Source organism: Nicotiana tabacum, chromosome 1 (genome assembly GCF_000715075.1).
Source record: "Nicotiana tabacum cultivar K326 chromosome 1, ASM71507v2, whole genome shotgun sequence".
Classification (NCBI taxonomy): domain Eukaryota; kingdom Viridiplantae; phylum Streptophyta; class Magnoliopsida; order Solanales; family Solanaceae; genus Nicotiana; species Nicotiana tabacum.
This window is the reverse complement of record NC_134080.1, coordinates 42341126-42354009: the sequence shown is the minus strand read 5'-3', so window position 1 is coordinate 42354009 and position 12884 is coordinate 42341126.

Here is a 12884-nt window from a genome sequence, read left to right as displayed (position 1 = left end):
CTCAACGGAGTCAAAATATGTTGATAACCACGAGTACATTGATGTGACGTGGTTCGAGATACGTTCTCACAACGTTGCAATTCTCTGTTAAAATAATAATAATAATAATAATAATAATAAAATCGGTAAAGAGTTAAAACTTGCATATAAGCTCATAATTGTTAAAATCAGATAAATAAGCTGAATGTGACAGTTGAGCGGCCGTGCCAGAACCACGGAACTCGGGAATGCCTAACACCTTCTCCCGGGTTAACAGAATTCCTTATCCGGACTTCTGGATCGCGGACTGTAATACAGAGTCATTCTTTTCCTCGATTCGGGATTAAACTGGTGACACCCTAAATCTCCCAAGTGGCGACTCTGAAATAAATAAACAAATCCCGTTTCGATTGTCCTTTAATTGGAAAACTCCATCTGCGCCCCTTGCGGGCGCGGGTAAAAAGGAGGTGTGACAGCTCTGGCGACTTTGCTGGGGATCAGAGAACCCAGAATCTCTGGTTCAGGGTTTAAGAATTCGAGCTTAGAATAATTGTTATGTTTGGCTTTATCTGATTTTTTTACATATTTCGCGCTAAATGTGCTAAATGCTTTACCGCTTTGATATTATCTGAACTGTATATAAACTATGCCGAAACCCTTCTCTTCTCACCTCTGGGGATGTGCTTACTGGTTGAGACTCCCTATTCTGTTAGTGTCATACCCTGAAATAAGAAATAGGCCGGACAAGTTACAAAGCTGGACGATCTCGCGGGTCCCCGGTACGTTGCTCCCTCCTCGACTCGAGTTGTCCGCTCGGGATACACGGTCTATAACAAATACCTAGGCTTTGAACCTAGAATAACGTGACTTTATGCCGGATCCCTAATAGGAACGTTTGTTTGCATCACGTGCATTTGACTTTGGAGGCTCAACACAGGGGTTGGGTCTGTCTAGGACAGGTTTACCAAAAATGAAAAAGACCATCCTGATGCATCTTACTTGCTACTTGTGCATTTATTTACTTCGGACTTGCATGCCGATCGACTTTTGAATATTTTGAGGAAAAAGAAATAGCAGTATGAGGATTAAAGAGAGTTAATCGCCTATTTTGAAAAAACCAATGTCCAAATAGTGTCGAAACACTGCCGAATTTTTGAAAAAAAAAAAGAAAAGTAAAAAGTCTGGTTTTCAAAAGAAGTTTGTTTTAGCGTCCCGAACTACGCCGGTTTGATTCTCACAGGGTGCGGGATACGTAGGTAACCCTCATCGGGTCCAACCTCCCTTTTACAAAAATGTCAAATTTTTGTCATAAATAAGTTGGGTGACGCCATTCTTGCTTAAAATATGCCGAATGTCCCCAAAAGGGCACCGGAAGGCTGTTTTTGCAAGAACAACCACCCTGAGTCATTTTAAATGGTATGCGGGCACAGCCTTAAAATCTTCCTCCCGGAAGCGCTGAAAGGCCGTGTTTTCAACCGGGTCCTTTATTTCAATTTGAGAAAAAAAATGAGTCAATAATAAATCGAGTAATGTCGTTTTTGGCAAAAATAGCCGAATGTTCCCTAAAGGGACGCCGGAAGGCTGACTTTGCATAAACGGCCACTTTTAGTCATTTTTGGATTTTTGACCGGTTGACTCACCCAACTTTAAAATCTTCATTCCCGAAGTGCTGAAAAGCCGTGTTCGGAACCGGATCTTCCTTTTAATCTGTGGAAAATTAAAAATAGTCAATTTGTTGGGTCAAATAAATTTTATTTTCTTAATCACCTTAATAAATGTGCAGGATGAGCACGATGCAAAATGAACCTTTTTCAATAATGAATAAAATCCCTTTCGAGTTGCGGCTATGGTAGGATGATTTAGGTGGCAAGGGGAAAGATGAGGTCAAGAAATATCTAAAAGGTCTTACAGGTTTATTGAAAATCCAGCCTCGGGGGGATATCATAAGAGCTTTGGTCACCTGCTGGGACCCGGCACACAATGTCTTCCACTTCCCCGATTTTGAACTCACCCCGACCTTAGAGGAAACAGCCGGGTACATCGGAAATGCTGAAGTTCCGATAAGGCAAAAATACCTGGTTGCTCCAAGAGCTGTCACCGCGCATCGATTTTTAGATTCATTAAAGATACCCAGGGCGGTCCATAACCCAGATTTGTCCGCGAGTTTTTGTAATCCGCGCTTCATATACGACAGATACGGTCATGTCGGAGAATTCAACAATCTGGGTAACAAGTTATGTATCAAAAGTAGCCGTCAGAAATGGGATGAGCATAGACGAGTGGCTTTTATGATAACCTTTTTGGGCCTTTTGGTGTTTCCAAGGAAAGACGGAAACATTGATTTGAAAATAGCCGGGGTCATCAGTACCTTGCTCACTCAAGATGAAAGCACTCTTGCACCTATGATAGTATCTGATATCTTCCGAGCTCTCACAGCCTGCAAAGACAGAGGGAACTTTTTAGAGGGGTGTAACTTGTTGCTACAAATATGAATGACTGAGCATCTCTGCCACCGTTCCCAGCTCTTGAGTTATGGTTCCTCGAAGAAAACTTTAATAGAAGAGTTCTACACAAGAATCAAGGGGGTCAGTCTACCCGAGGGAGTTACAGCGTGGACATCATTCTTTCGGACCCTCACCGCCAACCAAATACAGTGGACGCTAGGATGGCTGCCCGTTGATGAGGTCATATATATGCCGGCAGCTAGGACCCACTTTCTATTGATGGGGCTCAAGAGCATTCAGCCCTACGCGCCATATCGGGTTTTGAGACAACTCGGGAGATGCCAAACAGTACCACAGGAGGAAGATCTTAGTGCTCAAGTAATTGAGATTAGCCCTGACGGACAGTTTCCTGAAGCAAGAGTCCGTCAGATCTGGAGTGAATGCCAATATTTAAAAGCATATACTTGCGTGCAGGATCAGGCCAAAGGCGAAGTGGCGCCAGGATACCTTGCTTGGTACAAGAGAGAACTTGAGCACGAAAGGCCGGCTAAAATACCCCATCTCCAGGAGTTCGTCAAGGCGTCGCAAGAACAGTGGGATTGGTTGGCTAAAGAACACGAGTACAGGATGACAATAGGCAAGTTGGAGAAGCAAGTTATGGATTTGAAATTTGAGAAAGATTTGCATATCGCTGCAGATGAGGGAGAAATGAGAAAACTAGCTCAGGAAAACGAGGTCCTCAAAACTCAATTCCAGAAAATGAAAATAGCTTCCAGAAGCCAGGAGAGAAGCCGGGCTGATAAAAGGCTCATAAATAGTCTGAAGAAGAAAGTCCTCGAATATCAAGAAGACCTGGAAAAATCTAAAGTTGGTCTAGCGAGAATCCAGGTGAAATGGATAAAGAAGACAGAAGAGCAAGTACGGTTCACGCAACAAATGAAGAGGGACTACGAAGAGCGGATCTTCAGACAAGCCCGAGATGCTAGAACAGATAGGAAGCGCTATTATGATCTGATGGCCCAAATGAAGAAACAGATGAATGAGTTTCAGGATCAACTCTTTTACAACGCTCAAGTGTTGGGGACACAGAATCAATAAATAGAGCGATTGCTTATGGAGAGGGACAAAATCAAGGGAAAAATCGACGATATCGGGCACTACATCACCATGAAGTGCCTAGCTTGTGAGGATATGTCCCGTACCACCTTCTTTGCTTCAATAATGATTTATGTCCACCAGATCATGGAAGATTTGAAAGATCTGCAAAGGGGCCTTGCACCAAAGCCCGGGGCGAGGCCGAACGACGCCCCGCGGGCACCAAAATTAAAAACTTTGAAACATTCATAATTTGAGTCTGTATTTTCCTTGTCTTCAGAGTCTATTGTCCGTTGGAGTCTGTATTTCCCTTTTGCATAGAGTCTGTAGTCTGTATCAAGCCTGTCAGTTTCCTTTCAAAAATGTTTTGCCTTGTAATAAAACGTTTTGCTAGTGAAGATTGACAAATCCAAAAATGGTGTCTTCATGTTCCGCACTCGGGGCAGAACTACACACGGTCTGATTCATGCGGGGACATGATACATAGGTAATCTCTATAGGACTCGACCACCACTAAAAAAAAGAAAAAAAGGGGGAAAATGAAAAATAATTAAAGAAGGATAGAATAAAGGAAGCTTAAAAAGGGGCACAATTATAAGAGGCCGGAATGACGCACGCAACCGAAGTAAATGCATGATAGAAATGGTTAATTGCCCAGGTGCAATGCATCCCAACGTGTAATTGCATATGTGTTAAAACTCTAAAAACTAACAAGTTTGTTGATTTCCAGAGAATTCAAGCAGTTAGTTTATTTAGAGGATCCTGGCACATTATCATTACCAAACTAGATCAAAGGGACCAATACCAGAAATCATGTCTATCCCGGATGTCGACACTAGTGTTGAGGTAGAGGAGTTGGACGTCTATAAAATGAAAGAGGAGATGCTCAAGCTTAAGCAACAGATGGCCGAAATGTACCAGGCTTGGTCCAAAGGGCCATCACCGCTAGCTTACCCAGCCAACCTGGCTTTTACCCCACCATTAGCTCAGTCTCAGGATCATCCCGCCACTGATCCAGGCTTTCCCATTTATCAACACTACCATGGCACTACTTCTCATATGCCACAAGCTCTACCACCAAAATCAATTCCATACCCTCCTCCGCCAATCACCCCTGTCTTTGTGGCATCTCCACCAACTACACTCCATAAATCCCCGAGTGAACTTGTGTTCCAAACGCAGGACAACCAGTATTATCCTCTGGAGCTTACCTTCAAAGCACCTGAAGCCTATCCACATGATCCACATTCTGACCTACCAGAGAAAGCAGAAAAACCAGCCAGAAATCCTGAACAGGAAGAGATGTTCAGAAAAATGAAAAGCATAGAACAATCCTTCAGGGATATGAGAGGGTTAGGAGGTCAGGTGAGTGTAGCTTACAAAGACCTGTGTTTGTTCTCAAATGTACAACTACCGGCAGGGTTCAAAACGCCCAAATTCGACTTGTACAACGGACACGGTGATCTGGTGGCTCATTTGAGAGGTTTTGCAGCAAGATGGGGGGAGTCGGAGGAAAGGATGAATTGCTAATGGCTTACTTCAGTCAGAGTTTGAGCGGAGCAGCATTGGAGTGGTACACCCGCCAAGATCATGGAAGATGGTATACATGGGATGATCTGGCACAAGCATTCGCTTGTCACTTTCAGTATAATCTTGAGATCATTCCAGACCGACTATCTTTGACCAAACTAGAGAAGAAGCAAAGTGAAAGCTTTAGAGAATATGGTTTCCGGTGGAGGGAGCAAGCAGCAGGGGTAGATCCCCCAATGAAAGAAAGCGAGATGGTTGATTACTTTTTGCAGGCTTTGGAGCCGACCTACTTTGGTCATCTTGTGTCCGCAATTAGCAAATCTTTTAATGAGGTTGTAAAAATGGGAGGCATGGTCGAGGAGGGGCTTAAGTCCAACAAGATCATGAGTTATTCAGCGATCAAGGCAACCACCCATGCCATTCAAAGCGGCACTGGGGTGTGCTCGGGAAAAAAAAGAAAGAAGATGTCATAACTGTTGAGTCCGGAGCCTGGTACGGATCCAGAGGCCCGTCACCCTACTTTAGCCAACCACGACCCTACCACCAAAATTACCCCCATACTCCATATAGCCCTCCACAACATTACTACCCACCGCCAGATCCCCATTTTTCCGTCCATCATTCACAAACCTATACCCAAACTCTGGCACACGCGCCATGGCGTGCGCCGGCTCCACAAAATCCATACCCAGATCCACAAAACACATATCCACCCCCAAGGGCCTACAGAAATCCCTCCGGGACAGGTTTCCGACCAAACCCAGCCCTCAAGAATGATAGGTCACAGAAGCAAAAGACTTTCACTCCACTGGGGGAATCATATACCAGTCTTTTCCACAGATTGAGGCAGTTGGGCATGTTGAATCCAATTGAGCCTAAAATGCCAAATCCTCCCCCTAGAAATCTTGACCACTCGGTGAGTTGTGAGTACTGTTCAGGGGTCCCTGGGCATGATACAGAGAAGTGTTGGAAACTAAAAATAGTTGTGCAAGAGCTTATTGATACTCATAGGATCGAGGTTCAAGCCCTAGAAGCACCAAATATCAATCAGAATCCACTGCCAACTCACCATGAGACACACATGATTGAGTTGATACACAAAGAGGGGGAGCCCAGGAAGCCCTCACAGACGGTAATGATGATCCATTCCAGTGAAACCAGCTCAAAGGAAAAAGTAACCAGTGGGAAATCAGTGGCCCGGTTGAAAGGGGTAGATGATAAGCCAGCTGTGGTAGCCGAGAGAGGGTCGTTAAACATTGTTGCCGTGAAACCAGAGAGAGTTAAAGTGGTAGTGCCAGGGGTTGCAAGTAAACCTGTTGTGGTCGTGAAGGGTGCTCGCACAGAGCCTATTATTATAAAACTGGTAACTCAGCTTCCAGTGATCAACAACAAGGCTGTTCCTTGGAATTATGAATGGGTGACGGTGATTTACAAAGGGAAAGAAGTCAAAGGAGAAGTGTGTGAAGCCCAAGGTCTAACTCGTTCGGGAAGGTGTTTTGCTCCCGCAGAGTTAAGAAGGGCCAATCCAGTAGCGACAAAGAATCCAGTTACTGAGGAAGAGGCGGAAGAATTTTTAAAGAAAATGAAGACGCAAGATTACTCCATTATGGAGCAGTTAAGGAAGACCCCGACACAGATCTCATTGTTATCCTTGTTGATCCATTCAGATGAGCACCGTCGGGTATTGATGAAAATTCTGAACGAAGCCCATGTTCCGGATAAGATCTCTATGAACCATCTAGAGAAAATAGCAAACAAGATTTTCGAGGTCAACAGGGTCACTTTTTCAGACGATGAGTTGCCCGTGGAGGGTACAGAACATAATAGAGCCCTCTATTTGACCGTGAAATGTGAAGACTCGGTAGTCACTCGAGTACTGATTGATAATGGGTCCAGTGCCAATATCTGTCCTTTGACCACGTTGAACAAACTGAAGGTCGATGGAGACAGAATTCACAAGAACAACATCTATGTTCGAGGGTTTGATGGAGGTGGTACAGACACAGTGGGTGACATCGTACTTGAATTAACAATTGGTCTGGTTGAGTTCACCATGGAGTTTCAAGTGTTGGACGTGGCAGTGTCATATATTCTTCTATTGGGGCGACCCTGGATCCACGCCGCCAAAGCAGTGCCTTCTACATTACATCATATGGTCAAATTCGAGTGGGATAGGCAAGAGATCGTAGTACATGGGGAAGACAATGCAAGCGCCGTAAGTGATGCCATCGTACCTTCATAGATGCTGACGATGACAAGGGGCCCTGGGTTTACCAGGTCTTCGATACGGTTTTAGTGGACAAAGTTCCCGAGGGTAAAAGCATCCCACTTCCCAAAATAGCAGCTGCAACTGTCATGGTAGCCTCGGAGATGTTGAAAAACAGGTTTGTGTCAGGCAAAGGTTTAGGGGCTGATCTTCAGGGTATTGTTCAACCAGTTTCTTTGCCCAAAAATCTGGATACCTTTGGGTTGGGGTTCAAGCCTACAGTGGAGGATGTGAGATGGGCCCGAAAGTTGAAGAAAAGAGTCTGGGTCCTTCCCAAGCCAATCCCGTGCCTGTCCAGATCTTTTGTCAAGCCGAGCATCAAAAAGCAATTATTGTCCAAGGTTACAGGGCCATTGATTGGTGCAGATGGAGACTTAAATGAAGGCTTTGAAAAATTATTCACCGAAATTAACATGGTAGAAGTTGGGGAGGGGTCCAGCAAGGCGGATGTGCAGTTTGTGGGGCCAAAGGCAAAAATCAACAATTGGATGGCTACTCCTTGTCCCATTCGGAGGGAGTCTTGTTCTCTTTATACTGGTCTTAATGACATGGCGTGCATAAGGAATCCTCAGCCCAATCTTAAAAATCAATCTGATTCCGAAATGATAGTTCAAGAAGTAGATTGTGATTACGAATCAGAATATGATGATGAGGATGAAGCCTTCGAAGAAATTAGTAAGGAGTTAATTCACTTCGAAGAAAAACCCAAACCCAATTTGAATAACACAGAAGCCATCAATTTAGGAGACACAGACAACGTCCGAGAGACTAAAATAAGTGTCCACCTCGAGCCAAAAATCCGGGAGGAGTTAATCAAAGCACTCATTGAGTACAAAGATGTTTTTGCGTGGTCATATGACGACATGCCAGGTTTAAGCATTGATTTAGTGGTCCACAAATTGCCCACTGATTCAGCGTTCCCACCCGTCAAGCAAAAGTTGAGGAAATTCAAAACTGATATGAGTGTGAAGATTAAAGAAGAAGTTACCAAGAAGTTGGATACAAATGTTATTCGGGTCACTCGATATCCTGTCTGGTTGGCTAATTTCGTGCTTGTACCGAAGAAGGACGGCAAGATCAGAGTATGCGTCGATTACCGCAATCTCAACAAAGCAAGTCCGAAGGATAACTTCCCACTACCCAATATCCACATTTTGATCGATAATTGTGCCAAGCGCGAAATTGGATCTTTTGTGGATTGCCGGGTATCATCAGATTCTAATGGATGAAGAAGATATAGAAAAGATGGCCTTCATCACGCCGTGGGGAACTTATTGCTACCGAGTAATGCCATTTGGGTTGAAGAATGTTGGGGCAACTTATATGAGAGCGATGATTACTGTATTTCATGATATGATACACAAGGAGATTGAGGTATACGTAGATGATGTGATCATAAAATCAAAGCATCAGGCCGACCACGTCGAGGATTTGAGGAAATTCTTCCAGAGGCTTCGCAGGTACAACCTCAAGCTTAACCCCGCCAAGTGTGCATTTGGTGTTCCATCCGGAAAGCTGTTAGGATTGATAGTCAGTCGGCGAGGCATAGAGTTGGACCCATCAAAGATCAAAGCCATACAAGATTTGCCCCCTCCGAGGAACAAGACTGAAGTGATGAGTCTGTTAGGAAGGCTGAACTACATCAGCAGGTTTATTGCTCAGCTCACGACAACTTGTGAGCCTATTTTCAAGTTGTTGAGGAAGGACGCTGCGGTCAAGTGGACTGATGAGTGTCAAGAAGCGTTTGACAAGATAAAAGGTTACTTGACAAACCCACCTGTGCTGGTTCCGCTAGAACCAGGGAGACCCTTGATTTTTTACTTGACATTCTTGGAAAATTCATTTGGTTGTGTACTGGGGTAGCATGACGTCACCGGCAGGAAAGAACAAGCCATCTATTATCTTAGCAAAAAGTTCACAGCTTATGAGGTTAAGTACACTCACCTGGAAAGGACATGTTGTGCCCTAACTTGGGTGACACAGAAATTGAAACATTATTTGTCATCCTACACTACTTACCTCATTTCACACTTGGATCCATTGAAGTATATCTTTCAAAAGCCTATGCCGATAGGAAGACTTGCAAAATGGCAGATTTTGCTCACAGAGTTTGACATAGTCTATGTGACTCGGACTGCGATGAAAGCCCAAGCATTGGCCGATCATTTGGCCGAGAACCCGGTCGATGAAGAGTATGAGTCACTGAGGACTTATTTTCCTGATGAAGAGGTGATGCATATTGATGAACTAGAACAGGCTGAAAAACCAAGCTGGAAACTTTTCTTTGATGGGGCTGCTAACATGAAAGGAGTCGGAATAGGAGCTGTGCTTATTTCTGAAACAGGGCATCACTATCCTGTTACGGCTCAGCTTCGTTTTTATTGTCCCAACAATATGGATGAGTACGAAGCATGTATTTTGGGTTTAAGGTTAGCTGCAGACATGGATGTCCAGGAAGTCTTGGTTTTGGGAGACTCGGACCTTCTGGTACATCAAATTCAAGGAGAATGGGAAACGCGAGATCTGAAGCTCATACCATACCGGCAATGCTTGCATGATCTTTGTCAACGGTTTAGATCAGTGGAGTTCAGGCATATTCCAAGGGTCCATAATGAGGTCATCGATGCTTTGGCTATCCTAGCATCAATGTTGCACCATCCGGACAAAGCTTATGTCGATCCTTTGCATATTCAAGTCCAAGATCAGCATGCTTATTGTAACATGATTGAAGAAGAACTGGATGGCGAACCATGGTTCCACGATATCAAGGAATACATCAGAATGGGGATATACCCAGTGCAAGCCACGTGGGATCAAAAGAGAACAATTTGACGGTTGGTAAGTGGATTTTTCTTAAGTGGAGGAGTTCTGTATAAAAGAACACCAGACATGGGATTGTTAATATGCATAGATGCTAGACAGGCTATAGCTGTCATGTCCGAAGTACATTCAGGAGTCTGCGGACCACATATGAGCAGATATGTGCTGGCGAAGAAAATTCTCCGAGCAGGTTATTATTGGCTCACCATGGAGCGAGATTGTATTAGTTTTGTGCGCAAATGTCATCAGTGCCAGATATACGGAGATTTGATTCATTCTCCGCCATCGGAATTACACACATTGTCATCGCCATGGCCTTTTGTCGCTTGGGGCATGGATATCATTGGACCAATTGAGCCAGCAGCATCCAACGGGCATAGGTTCATTCTGGTAGCCATTGATTATTTCACCAAATGGGTTGAGGCCAAAACTTTCAAATCTGTGACCAAGAAAGTAGTGGTCGATTTTGTTCACTCAAATATCATCTGTCGATTTGGAATCCCGAAGGTGATCATCACAGATAATGGTGCTAATCTTAACAGTAAATTGATAGAAGAGGTATGCCAACAGTTTAAGATTACACACCGCAATTCTACCCCATATCGTCCCAAGGCGAATGGAGCAGTTGAGGCAGCCAACAAAAACATAAAGAAGATACTTCGGAAAATGGTAGAAGGTTCGAGGCAATGGCATGAAAAATTACCATTTGCATTGTTGGGTTATCGCACCACTGTCCGTACTTCAGTAGGTGCAACTCCTTATTTGTTGGTATATGGAACTGAAGCCGTAATACCTGCGGAAGTTGAAATCTCGTCCTTTCGGATTGTCGCTGAAGCTGAGATTGATGATGATGAGTGGGTCAAAACTCGTCTGGAGCAGTTGAACTTGATTGATGAAAAAAGATTGGGAGCTGTGTGTCATGGTCAGTTATATCAAAAGAGAATGGCAAGAGCATACAACAAAAAGGTGCGTCCCCGGAGGTTTGAAGTGGGCCAGCAAGTGCTGAAACGCATCCTTCCACATCAGGCTGAGGCAAAAGGCAAGTTCTCCCCGAATTGGCAAGGGCCATTCATTGTAACCAGAGTGTTGTCCAATGGTGCCTTATGTTTAACAGATATCGAAGGAAAATGCATAGACATGGCTATCAATTCTGACGCAGTTAAGAGATATTATGTATGATTTCTTTTAATTGTAATTGTTGTTTGTTTGCATTTGGCATGGTATCAGAGAATGAAATGATAGAGGCAATTTGTTCTTCCATCCAAACACTTCAACCTTTGCTTCCTCTTTTGAGCCTTATTTATTCTTGCATACCCCTCTTTTGGAATCAGTAATGAAAATGAAAAAAGGGAGAAAAGAAAAATAATGATAATAAAGACAAAAGAAAAGTCACAAGAAAAATAAAGGAATTGGGAACTACATTTGACCTGATTCCTCAAAAAGGATACGTAGGTGCCTCACGGCTCTGTCATAGTGTAATAAGAATAAAAAATCCCCCAAGTAAGAAAAACTGGGGCAGAAGTTGTGTTTATAATTTTGGGGAAGGAAAGTTGATTCCAAGAGTTGTAATGTTTTACCCATCAAAATTATTTTAAATTTTTTAGCCATACACCAGAAACCCATATTGATGTCCAAAAGACCTCCCGATCAGTATCCGAGAAGTGCCAAGTCTGGCAAATGGAAGTCTGGAGTAACACTCTGGTCCCCAGCAGAAAAGAAACGAAATGAGAGAATCCCCAGCAAAAAGGAAATGAAATGAGAGAATCTTATCAGTAACACCCCAATCCCCAGCTGAAAAGAAATAAAATGAGAGAGTCTTATTGGTGAAAACCTTCACGGGCACCATAAGGCGACGAAAGTTGAGAGAAATAAAATGAGAGAATCTTATCGGTGAAAACCTTCACAGGCACCATAGGGCGACGGGAGTTGAGAGAAATGAGAGAATCTTATTAGTGAAAACCCCTCGAAGGGCACTATAAGGCGACAAGGAATTGAAAGTGGACAAACGAGGTAAGGTTGACAGAAATGATCCGTCGAAGCATCAAGCAGAACACAGATGTTGATTCGGCAAAAGAGTTGGGTTGCGGGACCTTTTGAAATGCAAAGTAAGGCCATCAGAAATATTGATTGATGTAAATAGACTGGGTTGATTAATCCAAAAATGCACGACATGATCATTGAGATCAGTTATACCATTCAGATGTGTCCTTTTCCTTTTTCTCTTCAAACAATTGTTCAGAAAGAATTTTCATTCTCCATTCCATTATTTATTTTTTCTGAGTCCCTTTCGGTCTAACTCTGTTCTGAAACTAAGACAAAGAAAGGATGGTAAGACTTATTTATAGGGTTCTCATTTGATACAAGCTAATATGCAAAAAGGCACCCAGCCTCGCCGGGGGCATCAAGTCAACCTCGACCGGCCATTGCGGCCGATGCTTTGAAATAAAAAAATTTCTGAAAAGAAAGAAAATCAAAGCCAAATGCCCACAAAGGCAAAATAAAGTTGAAAATAAGTCCCACGTGGCTGATCGTCTTGGCAAAAGTGTGAAAAGCCAAGGTACCTTAAATGCTCTGAAATTGAAGTTGGAAGAAAGAAGCCAAAAATGAAAAGCCTATAAGGGCGAAATAAAGTTGGAAAATGTTAAGTCCCACACGACTAGCCGTTGCGACAAAAGTTTGAGGAGCAAAAAGCTCTCCAATGCTCCGAAGTTAAAAAAAAAGGAAAAAAAAGGGGAAAAAAATCAAAAGGG